Raw genomic sequence first — 15913 nt, forward strand, 5'->3', positions numbered from 1 at the left:
AGCATGGTCTCTCTACTTGGTGCTTCTTGACAGAACTGGAATTTCAAGCCCAGAAGTGGTATGGCTTCCTGTCTCTGATCCAGCCTGGTGTGGTTCTTCAATACACCCTGAAGGGGTCACATGGAGACACCCTTAGCCTGCCATTCATTTGGGGCTTGAAAATTTTTACAACACAAATGATCAGAATTCTCTCATCTCATGGAACTAACTGAGAGAGAGAGAGAGAGAGAGAGAGAGAGAGAGAGAGAGAGAGAGAGAGAGAGAGAGAGAGAGAGAGAGAAATGGTAAACCAAAATTCCAGGTGGGGATTGTGACTCTGTGAAGGAACTTGGCTTCTGTGTCCTGCATGTTTCTGCCATAAGTAGCTATACTCATAATAGCCTCTCATAGAGCAAAGCTTTAATGTGCATGCGTGTGTTTGTGTGTGTGTGTGTTTGCACACTTCCTGTTAATATTTTACCAAGTGACTGCCTGGTTTGTGGTGGCAGGATAGCTTGTCCACTGCAGCAGGTGGTCCCTGGCATAGTCCCAAAGAAGTTGCCTCATTGATACCATCTGAAAGCTCTCTGTGGTCCAAGGGATCCAAAGGTTGCAAAGAGTCTTGAGTCCTCCCGTCCAGCTTCTCCATTGGTGCTGACATTCTGCCTATACCCATCCCAGCCAAGAAGCAGTCTGCACCTGGTCACCTCCAAGGACAGAGAGCTCACTACCTCCTAGGGAAGACTGTTCTGTTGTTAGCTTCTGGCTTTTCCAGGCTCTCTAAGTTGGGGGGCCATGTGGGCAGAGTCTCTCAATGGGCAAAGGACCCAGTCTTAGCATTGTCTCACACATTGTATCCTTTTTGCAAAAGGGAACAGCTGGATACAATGTGTTTTCACGCCCCCTGACCCCTCAGTATGGGTCTATTGGTCTTGGTTCCATGTTGGAAGTGTTGGAGAAATCCCTCAGCCTAACTCATGCCAAAGTTGCCAGGGGGGGGCACCAGCCTGCTAACAAGAGTCCACATTAATGGAGGTTGTAGTCCCATGCTGGCCACACAAAATCTGTGGCATCTCTGAGGGGTAACATTAGCTGGAGGGTTCTAACTAAACAGCATAGGGCTTTGCCTGGAGTTTAAGGTCCCTGGCTTGCCGAGGGCTCGTCTCTTCTGGTTCCCATGTGGACGCAGTCACTCTGAAAGCTGAAGGTACTGTTCCACATAGTCACTTAAGGTTGCTATCCCATTGTCTTTCTAAGTGAATGAGGGAAAGACTTTCCCCAGAGATCTGTCAAGGTCATGTTAGGGAGGGGCCTTTATGGCCTTCATTTGCACACTGTAGACTTTTGCTTGTGACAGGTGACCTAAAATAAGCTGCTCTGGAAAGTCTCAGAGCTTATCCCTGGGAGCTTCTCAATGGCAGTTGGGCTCCAGGGACCAATAGACCTGCAGAATTGCAGGAGAGTGGGGATTGCTCAGCTTAGCAAGATGACTGGCCAAGGAGCAGACCAGCTGTATTTAAAACCCAGCAGGCATGCCCACCACAGCTCCCAGTCATTCAAGATAGCAATGAATGTGACCCAACAGAGAGTCACAATTACTTAGAGCATTATGAGACTTACCTTTCAATTTTTGAAACTCAGTTGTGTCATTCTTGAGCATGAGTTTTGTTGATAACCATTAGGCCCAGACAAGTCAAGATTGGACCAACACCGGTGGGGTGTAATGTTAGCCTGCCTTCTCTAGCCTTATAAAGTGGGTTCTATCTCTGCCCAACTCCTGCCTTCCATCCTGTTGCTGAAACTGGAGGATGGCCCTGGCTCATGGGAAGTTTGGTGCCTTTGGGGTGCCTTTCCACTGTTTGATTGGATCACAGACTGCTTCCAGTTTATGGTTGGTAAAAGAAAAGTCACTGTGATGTTTAAGGTGGGCAAAGTGGGCCTGGGGCTTAAGGCGGAGCGACTCCACTGGGTTGTTTCCCTCCTCTGGCACCTCTGAACACAAAGCCTCCCTCTGCTTACTGTTGCGCCCGCCTTGCCTGCTTTCTGTTCCCTGTGATGCCCATTGGAGTGTATTTGGGGGATGGGGTTATCCGCTTTGTAACTGCCTTATTGAAGTAAGTGCCCTTCCATCCCTGGCCTCCGACTATTTGTTTTCCTGCCAAACTTGGGGGGGATGGGTCATTTGTATTTTGATTTTGTGCCTGTGGCTCTGTACTGTTGAAGGTCTCAGTTCTCTGGACTCTCCTTGGCATGCATGTGACTCCTGTTGCAGTGTCACGCAGGTGAGATGGCCTGACTCAATAAACAATCTAAATGAGCAAGAGACTACTTCATGGCTCCCTTTGAATTCCTGCTCGGAACCTAGCTGCTTCTGGGCCCCAGTACTGTGTGACTGGCTTCCGTGACAACCTTTCATTTCAGTACAGGCCCCGAGCCATTTGGGTCACAGTGGAGTGGACCCAAGTCCCAGTCCTGGCTCCCTCAGCTGGAGAGAGGCAGTAGGTACCCAGCCCCTTAGTCATTGATGGCTGCCTAGAAGACTGGAGTCAGATGAAATACTACCATTAGAATCCCCAGAGGGGGAAGTCTTCAAAGGACTGTCCAGGCCCTTCCCATTACCCTCTGTCCCTGCCCTGTGGGGACAGACTGAAGAGATCTTGGTTTGGGTTGGGGTTTTTTGGTTTTTTTTTGTTTGTTTGTTTGTTTGTTTGTTTTCTGAGACAGGGTCTCTCTGTGTAGCCCTGGCTGTCCTGGAACTCACTCTGTAGACCAGGCTGGCCTCGAACTCAGAAATCCGCCTACCTCTGCCTCCCAAGTGCTGGGTTTAAAGGCGTGCACCACCACGCCCGGCCTGAAGAGACCTTGTGATAAGAGAAACGGAGATCCAGACTCTTCTGTAACTCCCAATGCCAAAGTATGAAGATTTTGCTTCACCAGCTCAGGGGCTGCTGCGTCTCCTCCTGCACTGACATTTGCTCTTCCCAGTCCCCAGATTAGTCACACACACAGACATCCCACAGTTGGAGAAGCCTGGGCTCTGTGACTGAGCTTTGAGCCTGCAGGTTCCTGAGACCCCCATGGCCTTACAGCACTGGGGGAGCAGGCTCAGCTTGCTGTGCCTTCGCCCACCCAGCTGTCTTCAGAAGGCCAAAGAAGGTATATGATAGGTTTCTTTTGTTGTCTGGGGTCCTGTTTGTTTTTTTACTGCAGTCTGGCTATATCCAGGCCAGCCTTGAACACATGACCCTCCTGCCTCTGCCTCCTGAGTGTTGGGATTATGGAGATGTGACACCTGGCTGTGGCTTTTCTTTTTGGCTTTTTTTTTTTTTTTTGAGGTAAGGTCTCATTATGTAGCCCAGGTTGGACTCTTAACCCTCTTACCTTGTCTTATCCTCTTAGTGCTGGGATTATGGAGTGCCCTGAGTAACTAACAATGTTATTTTTAAAATAAAGGTTAACAATGTTTTTATTTATTCTTCAGGAGCCCTATACAATGTATCTTGAACATATCCATCCCTGCTCCAACCCTCATATCCACTCTTACCATTTTCCCATCCCTTCCCACCCAGCCTTGAGATTTTGTCTTCTTTCTTTCTTTCTTTCTTTCTTTCTTTCTTTCTTTCTTTCTTTCTTTCTTTCTTTCTTTCTTTCTTTCTTTCTTTCTTTCTTTCTCTAGCAAGTCCAGTTTGCGTTGCCCCTTGGGGGTGGGGCCTGCCCTGGCTTGAAGTTCACCTACCAATCAGTCACTTCACTAAAACCTACTCTCCCTCTCTCAGCAGCTATCAAAGACCTCCTCAACTCACCTCCCCCACGCCCCCACCCTTGCTGGGATTTTGTGTTAATTGCCATCTACTTAAAGGGAGAAGCCTCTTTGTGGAGGGGCTGAGTGATGCTCCGATCTGATCTGATCCGTGGGTGTGAGGGCACATCCTTATGAGTCTGGATTAATACTATGTCCATTTAGAAGAGTAATAGAATCAGGTTCTCCCTTAGGGTCCATGACCTGTCTGGCCACGGGTGTGAAGTCATCGCTCCAGCATACCCAGCTCAACTGATGGAAGTTTTCAAAGTCCAATCCTCTCTTGTCACCATCCATGCAGTCTCAGAATGAGAAGGCCAGCCAGAGGTGGGAGGGCATACTTGTGATCCCAGCACTTGGGAGACCGAGTAGCAGGTCAGTCGTTCATTCAATGCCATTCTTGGTACAGAGCAAATTGGAGGAAATCAGGAGAGTGAAAGAGAAAAATAAGGAACTGGGGAAGGAAGGGAGGGAGGGAAGGAGGGAGGGAAGGGAGGGAGGGAGGGAGGGAAGGAAGAGGAGGGGAAGGAAGGAAGAAGGGAGAGGAGGGGAAGGAAGGGAGGGAGGGAGGGAGGGAGGGAGGGAGGGAGAAGGGAGAGGAGAGGAAGGAAGGAAGGAAGGAACGGAGGGAGGGAGGGAGGGAGGAAGGAAGGGAAGGAAGGGAGGGAGGGAGGGAGGGAGGAAGTGGAGGAGAAAGAAAGGAAGGGAAGGAAAGGAAGGAAGGGAAAGAAGGAAGGAAACAAAGGTGTATGTGTGTCTTTAAACCTAGGACTTGTTTAGATTACAAGGCTCTTCCTATGAACTGTCAGGCACACTGTACAGCACACAGCATCTCACAGACATTCACTTAGCTCATCTCACGATAGTCCTGTGAGCAGAGTCTCCCATTTATAGGGATGTAGATACACTCAGCGCCGTGTGGCATTCACCCACCCTCTCATCCCCAAAAGACAATGAGGTGTTAGAACTACCTCGGGAGTGGACCCAAGATTCGTTTGGCTCCAGGAACACTTGTTACACTCACAGCGAAGAACCTGAAGTGCTGTGCTTTGAAGCCACACTGCTGTAGGTCAACCGTGTCCTCCTCCATGGGATTTGTTCAGTTTTAATGAGGGATTCTGAGAGGTCACTACAACTCTAGTTAGGGAATTTAATGGGGTCTAATGGAGGTTAACAAGGTACACTCAACCTTCCGGCCAGGTTTTAGCTTCCCAGGGCCCAAGTGTATTAATAGGAAAAGGACTACTGATCCCTGCAGGGTTTAATGGGGTTAATGAAGCCATCTGAGGTTGGCGAGAGGGACAGTGCAGGAGCACACTTCTGCTAAAGAGTCTTGCTGCTGCAGGTCAGTATGGGTTTATTAAATGGCTGTCACCTGCTGCTTCTTCCCCTGGACACCACGTGGAGAGACAGCCAGGGCTGGTCACCAACACTGTGCCAGCTGGGAGAGCCCTGGTTGGTGGGTTTGGGAGTAGGCTGCTTCCTGGTGCTTTCTGGGTGTTGTCTAAACAGTATAACGGTCATCAGTTATGTGTGCCCTAATTAACATTTGACCAATGGCTCTCAACCTTCCTAATGCTGCAACCCTTTAATACAGTTCCTCATGCTGCGGTGACCCCTCCCCACACCATACAATTATTTTACTTCATAACTGCAATTTTTGCTACCGTTATGATCATGGTGTAAATATCTGATATGCTCAATGGTCTTAGGCAACCCCTGTGAAAGGATCAGTGGACCCCCAGAGAGGTGGAGACCCAGAAATGGTAGAAAATGAGCTTGAACTTCTAATTTCCCTGCCTGTACCTCCCAAGCGCTGGGACTATGGGCATGCACCACCACTTCCCGTTTGATGGGAGTCATAGCCCCATGCCTTCTAGGCAAGCACATTACCGACTAGACCTCATTCCCAACCTCCAAAGCCACTTTTTAAATTGTATAAGTACATATATGTACATTATGTACATTTATATGTATGTTATATATACATTATGCTACCTGTGTGCACACGCAGGGAAGCCAGAAGAGGGCGCCAGATGCCCTGGAACTGGAGTTATAGGTGACTCTGTAAGCCACCCAACATGGGTGCTAGGAACCAAACCCTGGCCCTCTAGAAGAGCAGTCAAGGCCTGTTTACTGTCTCTCCAGACCACTGCTTGTTATTTTTGTTTGGTGGTTTTTTGAGAAAAGGTCTCTCTGTGTATCCCTGGCTATCCTAGAACTCTCTGTGTAGATCAAGCTGTCCTAGAACAGGCTGGCCTCGAATTCAGTGATTACCCCTGCCTCTGCCTCCCCAGTGCTGGGATTAAAGCCCTGCACCACCACTGCTGGGCAACAATGCAGACTTAAATCTGGGCAACACTTGTGCCTTATAAAGGGCCATCACCCAGGTAGGTTTTCATCACGTGCTGTGGAACCCGTGGCAGTGGGGAAGAGGAAAGCAGAAGTCATCAACTGGTAATGTATTGGCCATGAGTCACTGTGTGCCGGGTTGGATGCGAAGCACCTTACAGGCCTTGACAGCTGATACTGGGCAGGCCTTGGAGCAGAACAGCCACCATCTCCAACAGACCGTGCCTACGTGTAAGGGACTATCGTGGATCAGCAGAGCCTGGTGACTGTTGACATGGCCAGGGTCATTAGACCCTCACCTGAGGTTCCAGCTGCTCCCCCCAGCCATTTGTGTGCAATTCTACCCAAATGGCACTTGGACTAAAGGGACTCGGGAAAAGCTAGGGTTTGTAGTCTGGGAGAGCCGAACTAAAGAGGGGCTCCATCAATTGCAACTAGGGGGAAACCATCAGCCCTAGTGGGTGAAGACCTTCCAGTGCACCTGTGCAGCCTCTTAACTGTGGTCTATGAGGAAGCATAGCAAAATCCTGGGTCCGCAGACTGGATTGGTGAAGTCACGCTTTAGTTAGTCTTTGGGTTCTAGGAGGAAGGGTGGACGTTGCTTACATCGCCACAGAGAGAAATTCTTCCCTCTTGACCACATCAGTGTGCAATTACCTAGGACACCCCAGAGTGAGGACTGAGGGAGACCATGATGACACGACCCAAATCCCTCCAGGGATTTGTCTAAATGACATGAAGTTGGACTTGGTTGAAATCAACGTGAACAGTTTCTTGGCAGCCATCTCCAGCTGAGTGGTTTTGTTTCCTCTCCAGCTGCTGATATCACATCTACATTTCTGCCTAGGAATATTTCCAAAGCTGGACATGGAGTGATAGTGAGGACAGCTGCCTGTTAGATAACCTTCCAGGAGGTAGAGAGAATGGTAGAAGCCTGAGGTATATGCTGACAGTCACAGAGACTCACCAAGAGTTCAAGTCCTTTCCTGGGAGCTTACGGTGAGCCTCTTGCATGCAACCCTCAGCACACAGAGAACAGGAAAGTTGATAGTGTCAGAGAGATGAAAGAAGTGTAAGATCGTTAGTCTTATGGAAAACCCACTTTGCCCTCCATCAGCCCAGTACAGCAGATCGATTTCTGTGGGACTGCCAGGCTTTCCATGGCCTCTGTTCATAGAAAGTATGCCCTAGTATTTTGGACTTTGCAAAGCAAGGGGGCCCAGATAAATGTCTCCGCGTGTCCTCGGGTCAGAAAGCCTAAGTGATCTTAGACTGCAGACCCTGTGTTATCTCGGGAATTGGCATCAGGCCCAGAACTTCCGATTGGATAAGCCTGCTGGGTCTCTTCTCGGTGCCCAAAATCTCCTAGGTTCCCATCTGTGCTACTTATCAAGAGAGGCTTTTAGATTTTGAGGGACTTTTTTTGCACTCACAGCGCAGAAGAGGCAGTCTGGCCACCAGGGGGCGCCCTCTCCTTGGTTGGCGGCAGCCTGGGCCACAAGGCTTTGGCTGTTAACTCATGCAGGCAGGTCCTAGACAAGCAGAAACCAAGTAAGAGTTCTGGTCCCGTGCCCTTGATTTGCAGCTGGCCAGTGATCAGAGCCACACAGCCTAGGCTTCTACCCTACAAGCACACACATAAACATGCCACCACCACCATCTCAGACCTGTGACTGGCCTAACACTAGCCCTGCTCTGCCATGCCCTAGGAATTCTGAGCAGGCCAAGGTGCTCATCCCAGCCACCACAGCAGCCATATGAATGGCTGTGGTCCATCGACCACCTCGTCTCAAGGCCGGGCAGTTTTCCATCTTTGCCCCCATCTCCAGGAGCTAGTCTCCCCTTTCATGAAAAGACAACTCTTACTCAGAGAGGTTAAGACACCAGCCCCTCAACACACAACTCATCCAAGGCGCTCAAAGTGGTTGTGAATATATTCTGTGGAATTCAAGCGGGTCTCTCTCCTGACCTCAGTATGTGATATTCAGCTTCAAAACACTGATTTGCACCCATTTTAGCCTGAAGCCTGAAATGAAGACAGATATGACAAACTTCCCACCTTCACTCCCCCCCCCCCTTCTTTTGGAACTCAATTTGTAGACCAAACTGGCCCTGAACTCACAGTGATCCACCTGCCTCTGCCTCCAAGTGCTGGGATACTACCACACCCAGTTTAAAGTTTTTCTTTTCTCCCCACCACCACCACCCCTGGCTTTTTGAGACAGGGTTTCCCTATGTGTGGCTTTGGCTGTCCTGGAACTCTGTAGACCAGACTGGCCTTGAACTCACAAAAGATCTACCTATAGTCCAGGGGTTAAAGGCATGTGCCACCATACTTGGCTCTGGTCAGCCTATCTGAGATGTTAAAGGGCAAGCTACAAGATGATTGACTGGAGCGCTCCTGACTTACAAGGCTCAGGAAATGTCACACCAGCTCACTCCCCCATTCCGGCCTCACCCTAGAACTCAGGTGGCTCTCACTGCAGACTGGAGAGCCAGGCTGTCTGAGTCTGAACCTTAGCTCTTCAGCTTAAGAGTTACACGATTGAGGGGCTGGCGAGATGGCTCAGAGATGGCTCACTGATTAAGAGCACCGACTGGCCTTCCGAAGGTCCCAAGTTCAAATCCCAGCAACCACATGGTGGCTCACAACCATCCGTAACGAAATCTGATGCCCTCTTCTGGAGTATCTGAGGACAGTTACAGTGTACACACATATAATAAATAAATAAATCTTTGGAAAAAAAAAAAGGGTTACACCATTGAATAGACAGTCAAATCCTTGGCCCTGCTTGGTGAAATATACCTTTAATACCAGCACCCATGAGGCAGGGGCAAGGGATCTGTGTGAGTTCAAGGCCATCCTGGTCTACATAGTGAGTTCCAGATCATCCAAGGTTACATAGTGAGACATAGTCTCAGAAAATAAATAAGCGAACAAACAAACAAAACAAAAAACTGAACTCCTGACTCTATAAAGAAGCAGGCAAGTCCGGGTAGTTTAAACAACACTATCTGAAACACACTCGGGAGCTGGAGAGCAAGCTTGATTGGTAGATCGCTACCTAGCATACATGAAGCCCTGAGCTCAGTTCTTAGCACTTCATAAACTGCGATGACACACCTGTTCCTAGCACCTAAGGGGTGGAAGTAAGATAAAAAAATCAAAGTTACCCTCTCATACACAGAGAGTTCAAGGCTAGCCTGGACTACTTAAGAGGTCCAATCACAGTCAATCAATTACAGTAAACACTCAGGGTTTTGTTTTGTTTTAAAGTGGTGGCTTGGGGCTGGAGAGATGGCTCAGCGGTTAAGAGCACTGACTGCTCTTCCAGAGGTCCTGAGTTCAAGTCCCAGCAACCACTTGGTAGCTCACAACAGTCTGTAATGAGATCTGACGCCCTCTTCTGGTGAAAAGACAGTGGCAGTGCACTCATATACATAAAATAAATAAATAGCCAGGCAGTGGTGGCACCACTTTTAGTCCCAGCACTTGGGAGGCAGAGGCAGGCAGATCTCTGAGTTCAAAGCCAGCCTGATCTACAGAGTAAGTTCCAGGATAGCCAGGACTTTACAGAGAAACCCTGTCTCAAAAAACCAAAATAAATAAATCTGAAAAAAAGAACAAAAAGTGGTGGCTTATTGTCATGATCACTGTTGCCAAGTCTGTGTTGCTGATTGACTATTTGTATCTGTATGTGTATAAATGGTTTGGGTGCATGTGTGCCCGGTGCCCCAGAAGGCCAGAAGATGACACCAGATCCCTGGAACTGGAATTATGCACAGTGTGAACTATGTAAGTTCTGGGAGCTGTGCACAGGTTCTCTACAAGAGCAACAAGTGTTCTTAATCACTGGGCTGTCTCTCTAGCACAAGCCTCTCTCTCTCTGTGTCTCTCTGTCTCTCTCTCTCTAGCACAAGCCTCTCTCTCAGTCTCTGTCCCTCTCTCAATTTACTTATTTTTGGGTTAAAGAACCAGCCTTTTTTTAAAAAAATATTTATTTATTATTATATGTAAGTACACTGTAGCTATCTTCAGACACCCCAGAAGAGGGCATCAGATCTCATTATGGATGGTTGTGAGCCACCTTGTGGTTTCTGGGATTTGAACTCAGGACCTCTGAAAAAGCAGTCAGTGCTCTTAACCACAGAGCCATCTCTCTAGCCCAGAACCAGCCTTCTTAAGTCTTTTTTAAAATAGAAATTTAAGAGCTAGAGAGACAGCCCAGTGGTTAAAAACACTGGTTGCTTTCAAGTTCCTGTGTTCGACTCCCAAAACCCAGATGGTGGCCCATGACTATCTGTAACTCTGATACCTTGAGGTCTGACACCATTTTCTGGCTTCCTTGGGCACCAGGCATGCATGTGGTACACAGACATACATGCAGGCAAAACACTCATATACATAACATAATTTTTTTTGAAAACTTAAAGTAATTCTTAAAATAAAATTTAAGTACATGTGTTCATTTGTTGTGTTGTGTGCACATGTGTGTGGGGACACAATGCCAGGTGCATGTGTAAAGGAGAGGACAATTTTCCGGAGATGAGCGCCTCAAGCTTGACAGCAAGCACCTTTACCCACTGAGCCATCTGGCCAAACTATCTCCTCTCTCTCTTTTTTTTTTTTTTTTAGTTATTTATTTATTTTATGTATATGAGTACACTGTCACTGTCTTCAGACCCACCAGAAGAGGGCATCAGATCCCATTACAGATGGTTGTGAGCCACCATGTGGTTACTGAGAATTGAATTCAAGACCTCTGGAAGAGCAATCAGTGCTCTTAACCACTGAGCCAGCTCTCCAGCCCCTCTCTTCCTATTTTTAATATCACAATTTTTAATTTCCTATGTGGAACATCTCTGTGGTTCACATAGAGTTTCTACTCAGTGCTGCCTTAGACAGACACTTTCTTCTATCCAAATGCCTTATGTAGGCCTCAGTTTACCTTCTGTGAGCCTTAGTTTACCTTCATTATGTGGAGTATAATGCCTTTGACCCTGGAATTCATTCTCTGGCCGCGTGTCCCTGGGCAAGTCCATGAAACACAAGCCTGCTAGAAGTAAGTCTGTTTTTCCAAAGTGAACAAACCTAATTAAACAGGCTGTGGGCAGGTTCAATCAAATAATGAAACCAGCTTGCTACACAGACCAGCTAATGTGACCCTGTTCTTATCTGGTTACACTGATGGGGCCCAGGGACACTTTAGACGACCCTTCTCCTTTTGTAGATAAGGAAAATGAAGTTCAGCTGAGCTGCTGGGTAGCTGGCTCAGTGGTAGAGCACTTGCCTGGCGTGCGAGAGGCCTGGGTTCTGGCCCCAGCACCACACTCAGCACGTGCACTCTCTCTCTCTCTCACACACACACACACACACACACACACATTCATATGTGCACGCAGAGACACACAGACGGACAGACAGACAGAAATGGCAGGTGACTTGGCCTGACATTAGAAATAGAAGATGATAGTAGACAAGAGACACTCTGCATGTGAACTTGAGCAAGCTCCTCCTCTTTGTCTGTAGAGTCTCAGTTTCCCCTTCTGCGGGCTGCCTGGAGCCCTAGCTAAGCCCTAGCCAGGCTGCACAGTGGATGCGGGCTTGTGGGCTGAGGTCTGATGCCTCACATTGTCCATTCTGTGGGGGATAAATGTGCATTTCTGTTGGGTTTAATAACATCTGCGGGAGCTTTATATAGTGCCTGTGTCTGCTTACATTAGACGATGTGTATTAGAGTTAAGAGTCTTTCACTATTTCCCACATAAACTGTGTTTTTTATGGGGTTGGGAGAACTCAGCTGTAAAAACTCTCAGCTGAAAAAAAGAAGTTTTCTTTTTCACCCAAACAAATTGAGTTGAAATCAGGAGTTGGCTTCAGACACTTTAGAACATGCATATTGTTTCTCTCTAGTCACTTTTCATTTGAGAATAAGGCTAACGGATTTTTTTTTTTTTAAAGTTTCGTTTCTTTTATGAGGATTTAGCTGGGCCATAGTTTAACGATGTGGAGGGAAGGTGTTCTGGCCTTTTCCAAAAGAACCCTGCGTCCTAAATAGGCACAGCTGCCTTCTGTCCCTACTGCTGTCCCCTGGCCCTGGGGCCCTGAGCTAATAGTGACTTCACTCCTCTTTCCCTGTCTGTCCCAAGGAAGTCTCATGCTTGTCTGGTCCCCTAGTAGACTCTGGGGACTAAACAGTGCTCAAAGAGGTAGAAGCAGACCTGGCTGTGAGATGGTGCGGCAGGCTTCCACATTTGATCTCCTAAGTTTGTTCCCTGGAACCCAAGGAACAATGGAAAGAGAAAGCGCCACCATGAGGTTGCCCTTTGACCTCCACACTCCCGTTCACACGCCCGCACACACTCATCTGCACACACTAATGGATTTTTTTTTTCTTAAGAAGTGAGAGAACTCAGAAAGGGTGAATGAGGGATTCCGTGTGTACGAACCGAGCACCGAGCGGCTGCTGTGTGGAATACTGGGACGGAGGGAGGCTCCTGGGGTCAGAGTGTTACTTAGCTACAGAAGAGAGATCCAGCCGGGCGTGGCAGCGCACGCCTTTAATCCCAGCACTTGGGAGGCAGAGGCAGGCGAATTTCTGAGTTAGAGGCCAGCCTGGTCTACAGCGTGAGTTCCAGGACAGCCAGGGCTACACAGGGAAACCCTGTCGGGGGTGGGGGGCGGGGTGGGGGAGGAGATCCTGGAAATGGAGCTGCCCTCTCCATCCAGCAGAGGGCGGTCTGGAGGAGGTCAGAAAGCCAGATTCCCCTCACAGGCATAACCTCTTCTTTCTCCTATCTACTCTACCTACTTCAGTGGAAATCAACTGACCTTGGCTACATGTGTAAATACACACACATACACACACTCACACAGAAGTGTGCGGACACAGGCACATAGCCAGAAGGTGTTACACGGTGTAAGGGTGACAGCCATTTCTTCGCCCTGATCGGCCTTTTTTTTTTTTTTTTTTTTTTTTTTGGTTTTTTGAGACAGGGTTTCTCTGTATAGCCCTGGCTGTCCTGGAACTCATTTTGTAGACCAGGCTGGCCTTGAACTCAGAAATCTGCCTGCCTCTGCCTCCCGAGTGCTGGGATTAAAGGCGTGGGCCACCACGCCCGGCGTGATCGGCCTTTTATTGTCTGTCTTTGCTACCTTGAATGAAATCTGTTACCTCTTTAAGCCTTAATCCAGCGAGAGCCAGGCTTCTGTGAAATGATGTATGCTAAGGGTTTGAGGAGCCTGCTTTGTGAACTTTAGTTTCTGTTTTTAAACTAAGAAGAGATATATTCACGGCGGAAGATATAGTAACTCTTTCGAGACTGATGTTTGCTGGGCTATGTTGATTTCTGATCTCTATTTGGACCATTTCTTATTCGTTGTGTTTATACCCACAGTGCTCAGTGCAAGGTAGACACTCAAAGTGTGGGTTGGTTATAGCATAGAAACTGAATTGAAAGTGTGCTGGGAACGGAAGGGAATTAGGTTGCAGCTTTAATGTAAAAAGCAATATTTAGTCATTGTAAAAAAACAAAAAGTTTTTTTTTTTTAAAAACAGAGCAAAGCAAAAGGAAGTTAAAATTTGCCTTTATTTCCTCGTTAGAAATAAAGGTGAAAAAATTAGCAGGGTCTGTAATCCCAGTATTTAGGAGACTGACACAAGAGGATTAACAAGTTCAAGGCCAGCCTGGGCTATAGAGAGAGACCAAAACAAAAAAAAAAACAGAAAAACAAGAAAACAAAACGGCAAAGGTAGAGGAATAAATGCCTTCATGCCTTGTCTGTTATTTCCTACGAATGACATATTATTTTATATGAAAGGATCATTTGGGCAATATGTAGTTGTCCAGAGAGATGTTCCTTCATATATCAAGGAGAATTCTCTTGGTGGTGGTTATATCCCAGTTGTTGTTCAAAAGGCTAAGTCATAACCGCTCTACTCTAATGGATTTCTTTAAGTCAGTCTCTAGCCTGCCTGGGGTCTTCAGTTGTCTGGTACTCTCTGGTACACTGTAGTTAAAACCAGCAATCCCTATTTCTTAATGTCATACCCCTGGTGCTTAAATTTTTGAGTTGTCATCTATCCTACTTCAAATCTATACTTTTGAGAGAAAATATATTTAAATGAAATAATAGCAGCATGGCTTCTGCCGCCACCGGTTTGGGGTGAGCTCAGGCTCTGAAGATATTTGCTGAAGTTGGAGGCTGAAAAGGGCCAGAAGCAGGGAGCTCCTGTAGTTGTGGCCCTGGACAGAGAGTCCCTGGCCCGGGACTCAAGCTGGTTTTAGGCTGCACAGTCCCTTTCTGCCCCCAGGGCTGGGATTTACCAGGGCCAGGGGTGGGTTGCCATTAAGCATTTGGAAGCCCAGGTCAGGCTCAGGATTTTGTCTCCCATGAGCATTGGAAAGTCCTACTTACAGGACCTGGGAATGGGACCATAGGCAACTGAGGTTACATTTAGGGGTCTAGTCCTCTCAGCCTAAAGAAAGGTTGGGGGCAGCTGGACCCGGGTGTCCCTGGAAAAGCCTGGCTGTGTAGGCTGGGCTGAGGAGGTACCCAGGCTAGGTACCCTCTCCACCCCGGACTGTAAGGAAAGAGGACGCGGGAGCACATTCTTCCCGAGCTTAGAATGCTTTGCCATGCTAAAAATAGAAATGGGAACGGGACCCCTAAGAGGGTTGGTGATCAAGACCTGAACTAGAGTCCTGGGTTCGAGTCTAAGGAAGGTTTGCTCCCTCGCTCCATTTCCTAAGGCAGGCCAGAATTTCCAAAAGGGAAAGAAAAATCATAACGAGCCTCGGGTTTCCTTTCTGCTTGTCCCGTAGGGGCCTCGGAGGCCGGGGGAGGGGCGCGCCGGGCGGCTCATTACGACGAGGTGTTGGTCTAGTTAAAGCGCGGGCTTGTTTGATCTGGCGGCGGGTGGCAGAGGGAAAGAAGAAGAAAGGATGGGGGCGCGAGCAGGGAGAAACTCACACCTCCCCCGCCGTTTCCTAGCGCCCATAAAACACCTTTTATTAACTCCTTCGCGTCCGGAAAGGCCCGCGTGGCCTCGCAGCCCCTGCCACGGTGTTTACAGCCCAGACTAATGGGGCCCCATATTCACCCCGATGTCGGGTGGAGGCGTCCACCCAGGGTCTCGGTCTTCACCCCCAGCCACAGCCCAAGGCCTGGAGCGCCCTTCCCGCCTGGTCCTCAGCAGGAACAGGCCAAGATCTGAGCACGCGCACTCAATGCCGAGTTCGGGCCGCGGCGCCGGTGGACCTGGGAGCCGTTGCCAGACAGGAGGCACTCGGCTGCGTCCACACGCAGGAAACCGATTGCTGGCACGCGACCGTTATTCACCACCGCAGAGATGCCTGTCTTAGCGAACCCCGGTTTAGCTCCATACTCACCCGTACCCCCAAGCAAATGCGCCAGCGGTGAACACGCAGTTGGGGCCACGGAGGCCGGCTCTGGCCGCATGCATGGGCATCCTACACCACACATGGTCTCATAAGTATTTAAGTGTTCTGTTGCGAGAGAGAAACCTCAATGTAACCATTAACATGAGGTTATTTATGTATAAAATATTAGCAGTTACATAGGAGTGAGTCTTTGTTGCCTGCGGGGCTTGAAGTCGGGCTAAGAGGACCAGTGGAGTCCCAGGCTCTATAGGAGTGGCTCTCACAGGAGCTCAGCATTCCCCAGCACAGAGGCGGGGCTCCTTTGTGTGGCAGCACCCCTTGTACCTCCACAAAAGCTCAATCCACACACCAGTGTGCAAGCTAGCCTAGGAATTCCCA

Source organism: Mus musculus, chromosome 11 (genome assembly GCF_000001635.26).
Source record: "Mus musculus strain C57BL/6J chromosome 11, GRCm38.p6 C57BL/6J".
NCBI lineage: Eukaryota > Metazoa > Chordata > Mammalia > Rodentia > Muridae > Mus > Mus musculus.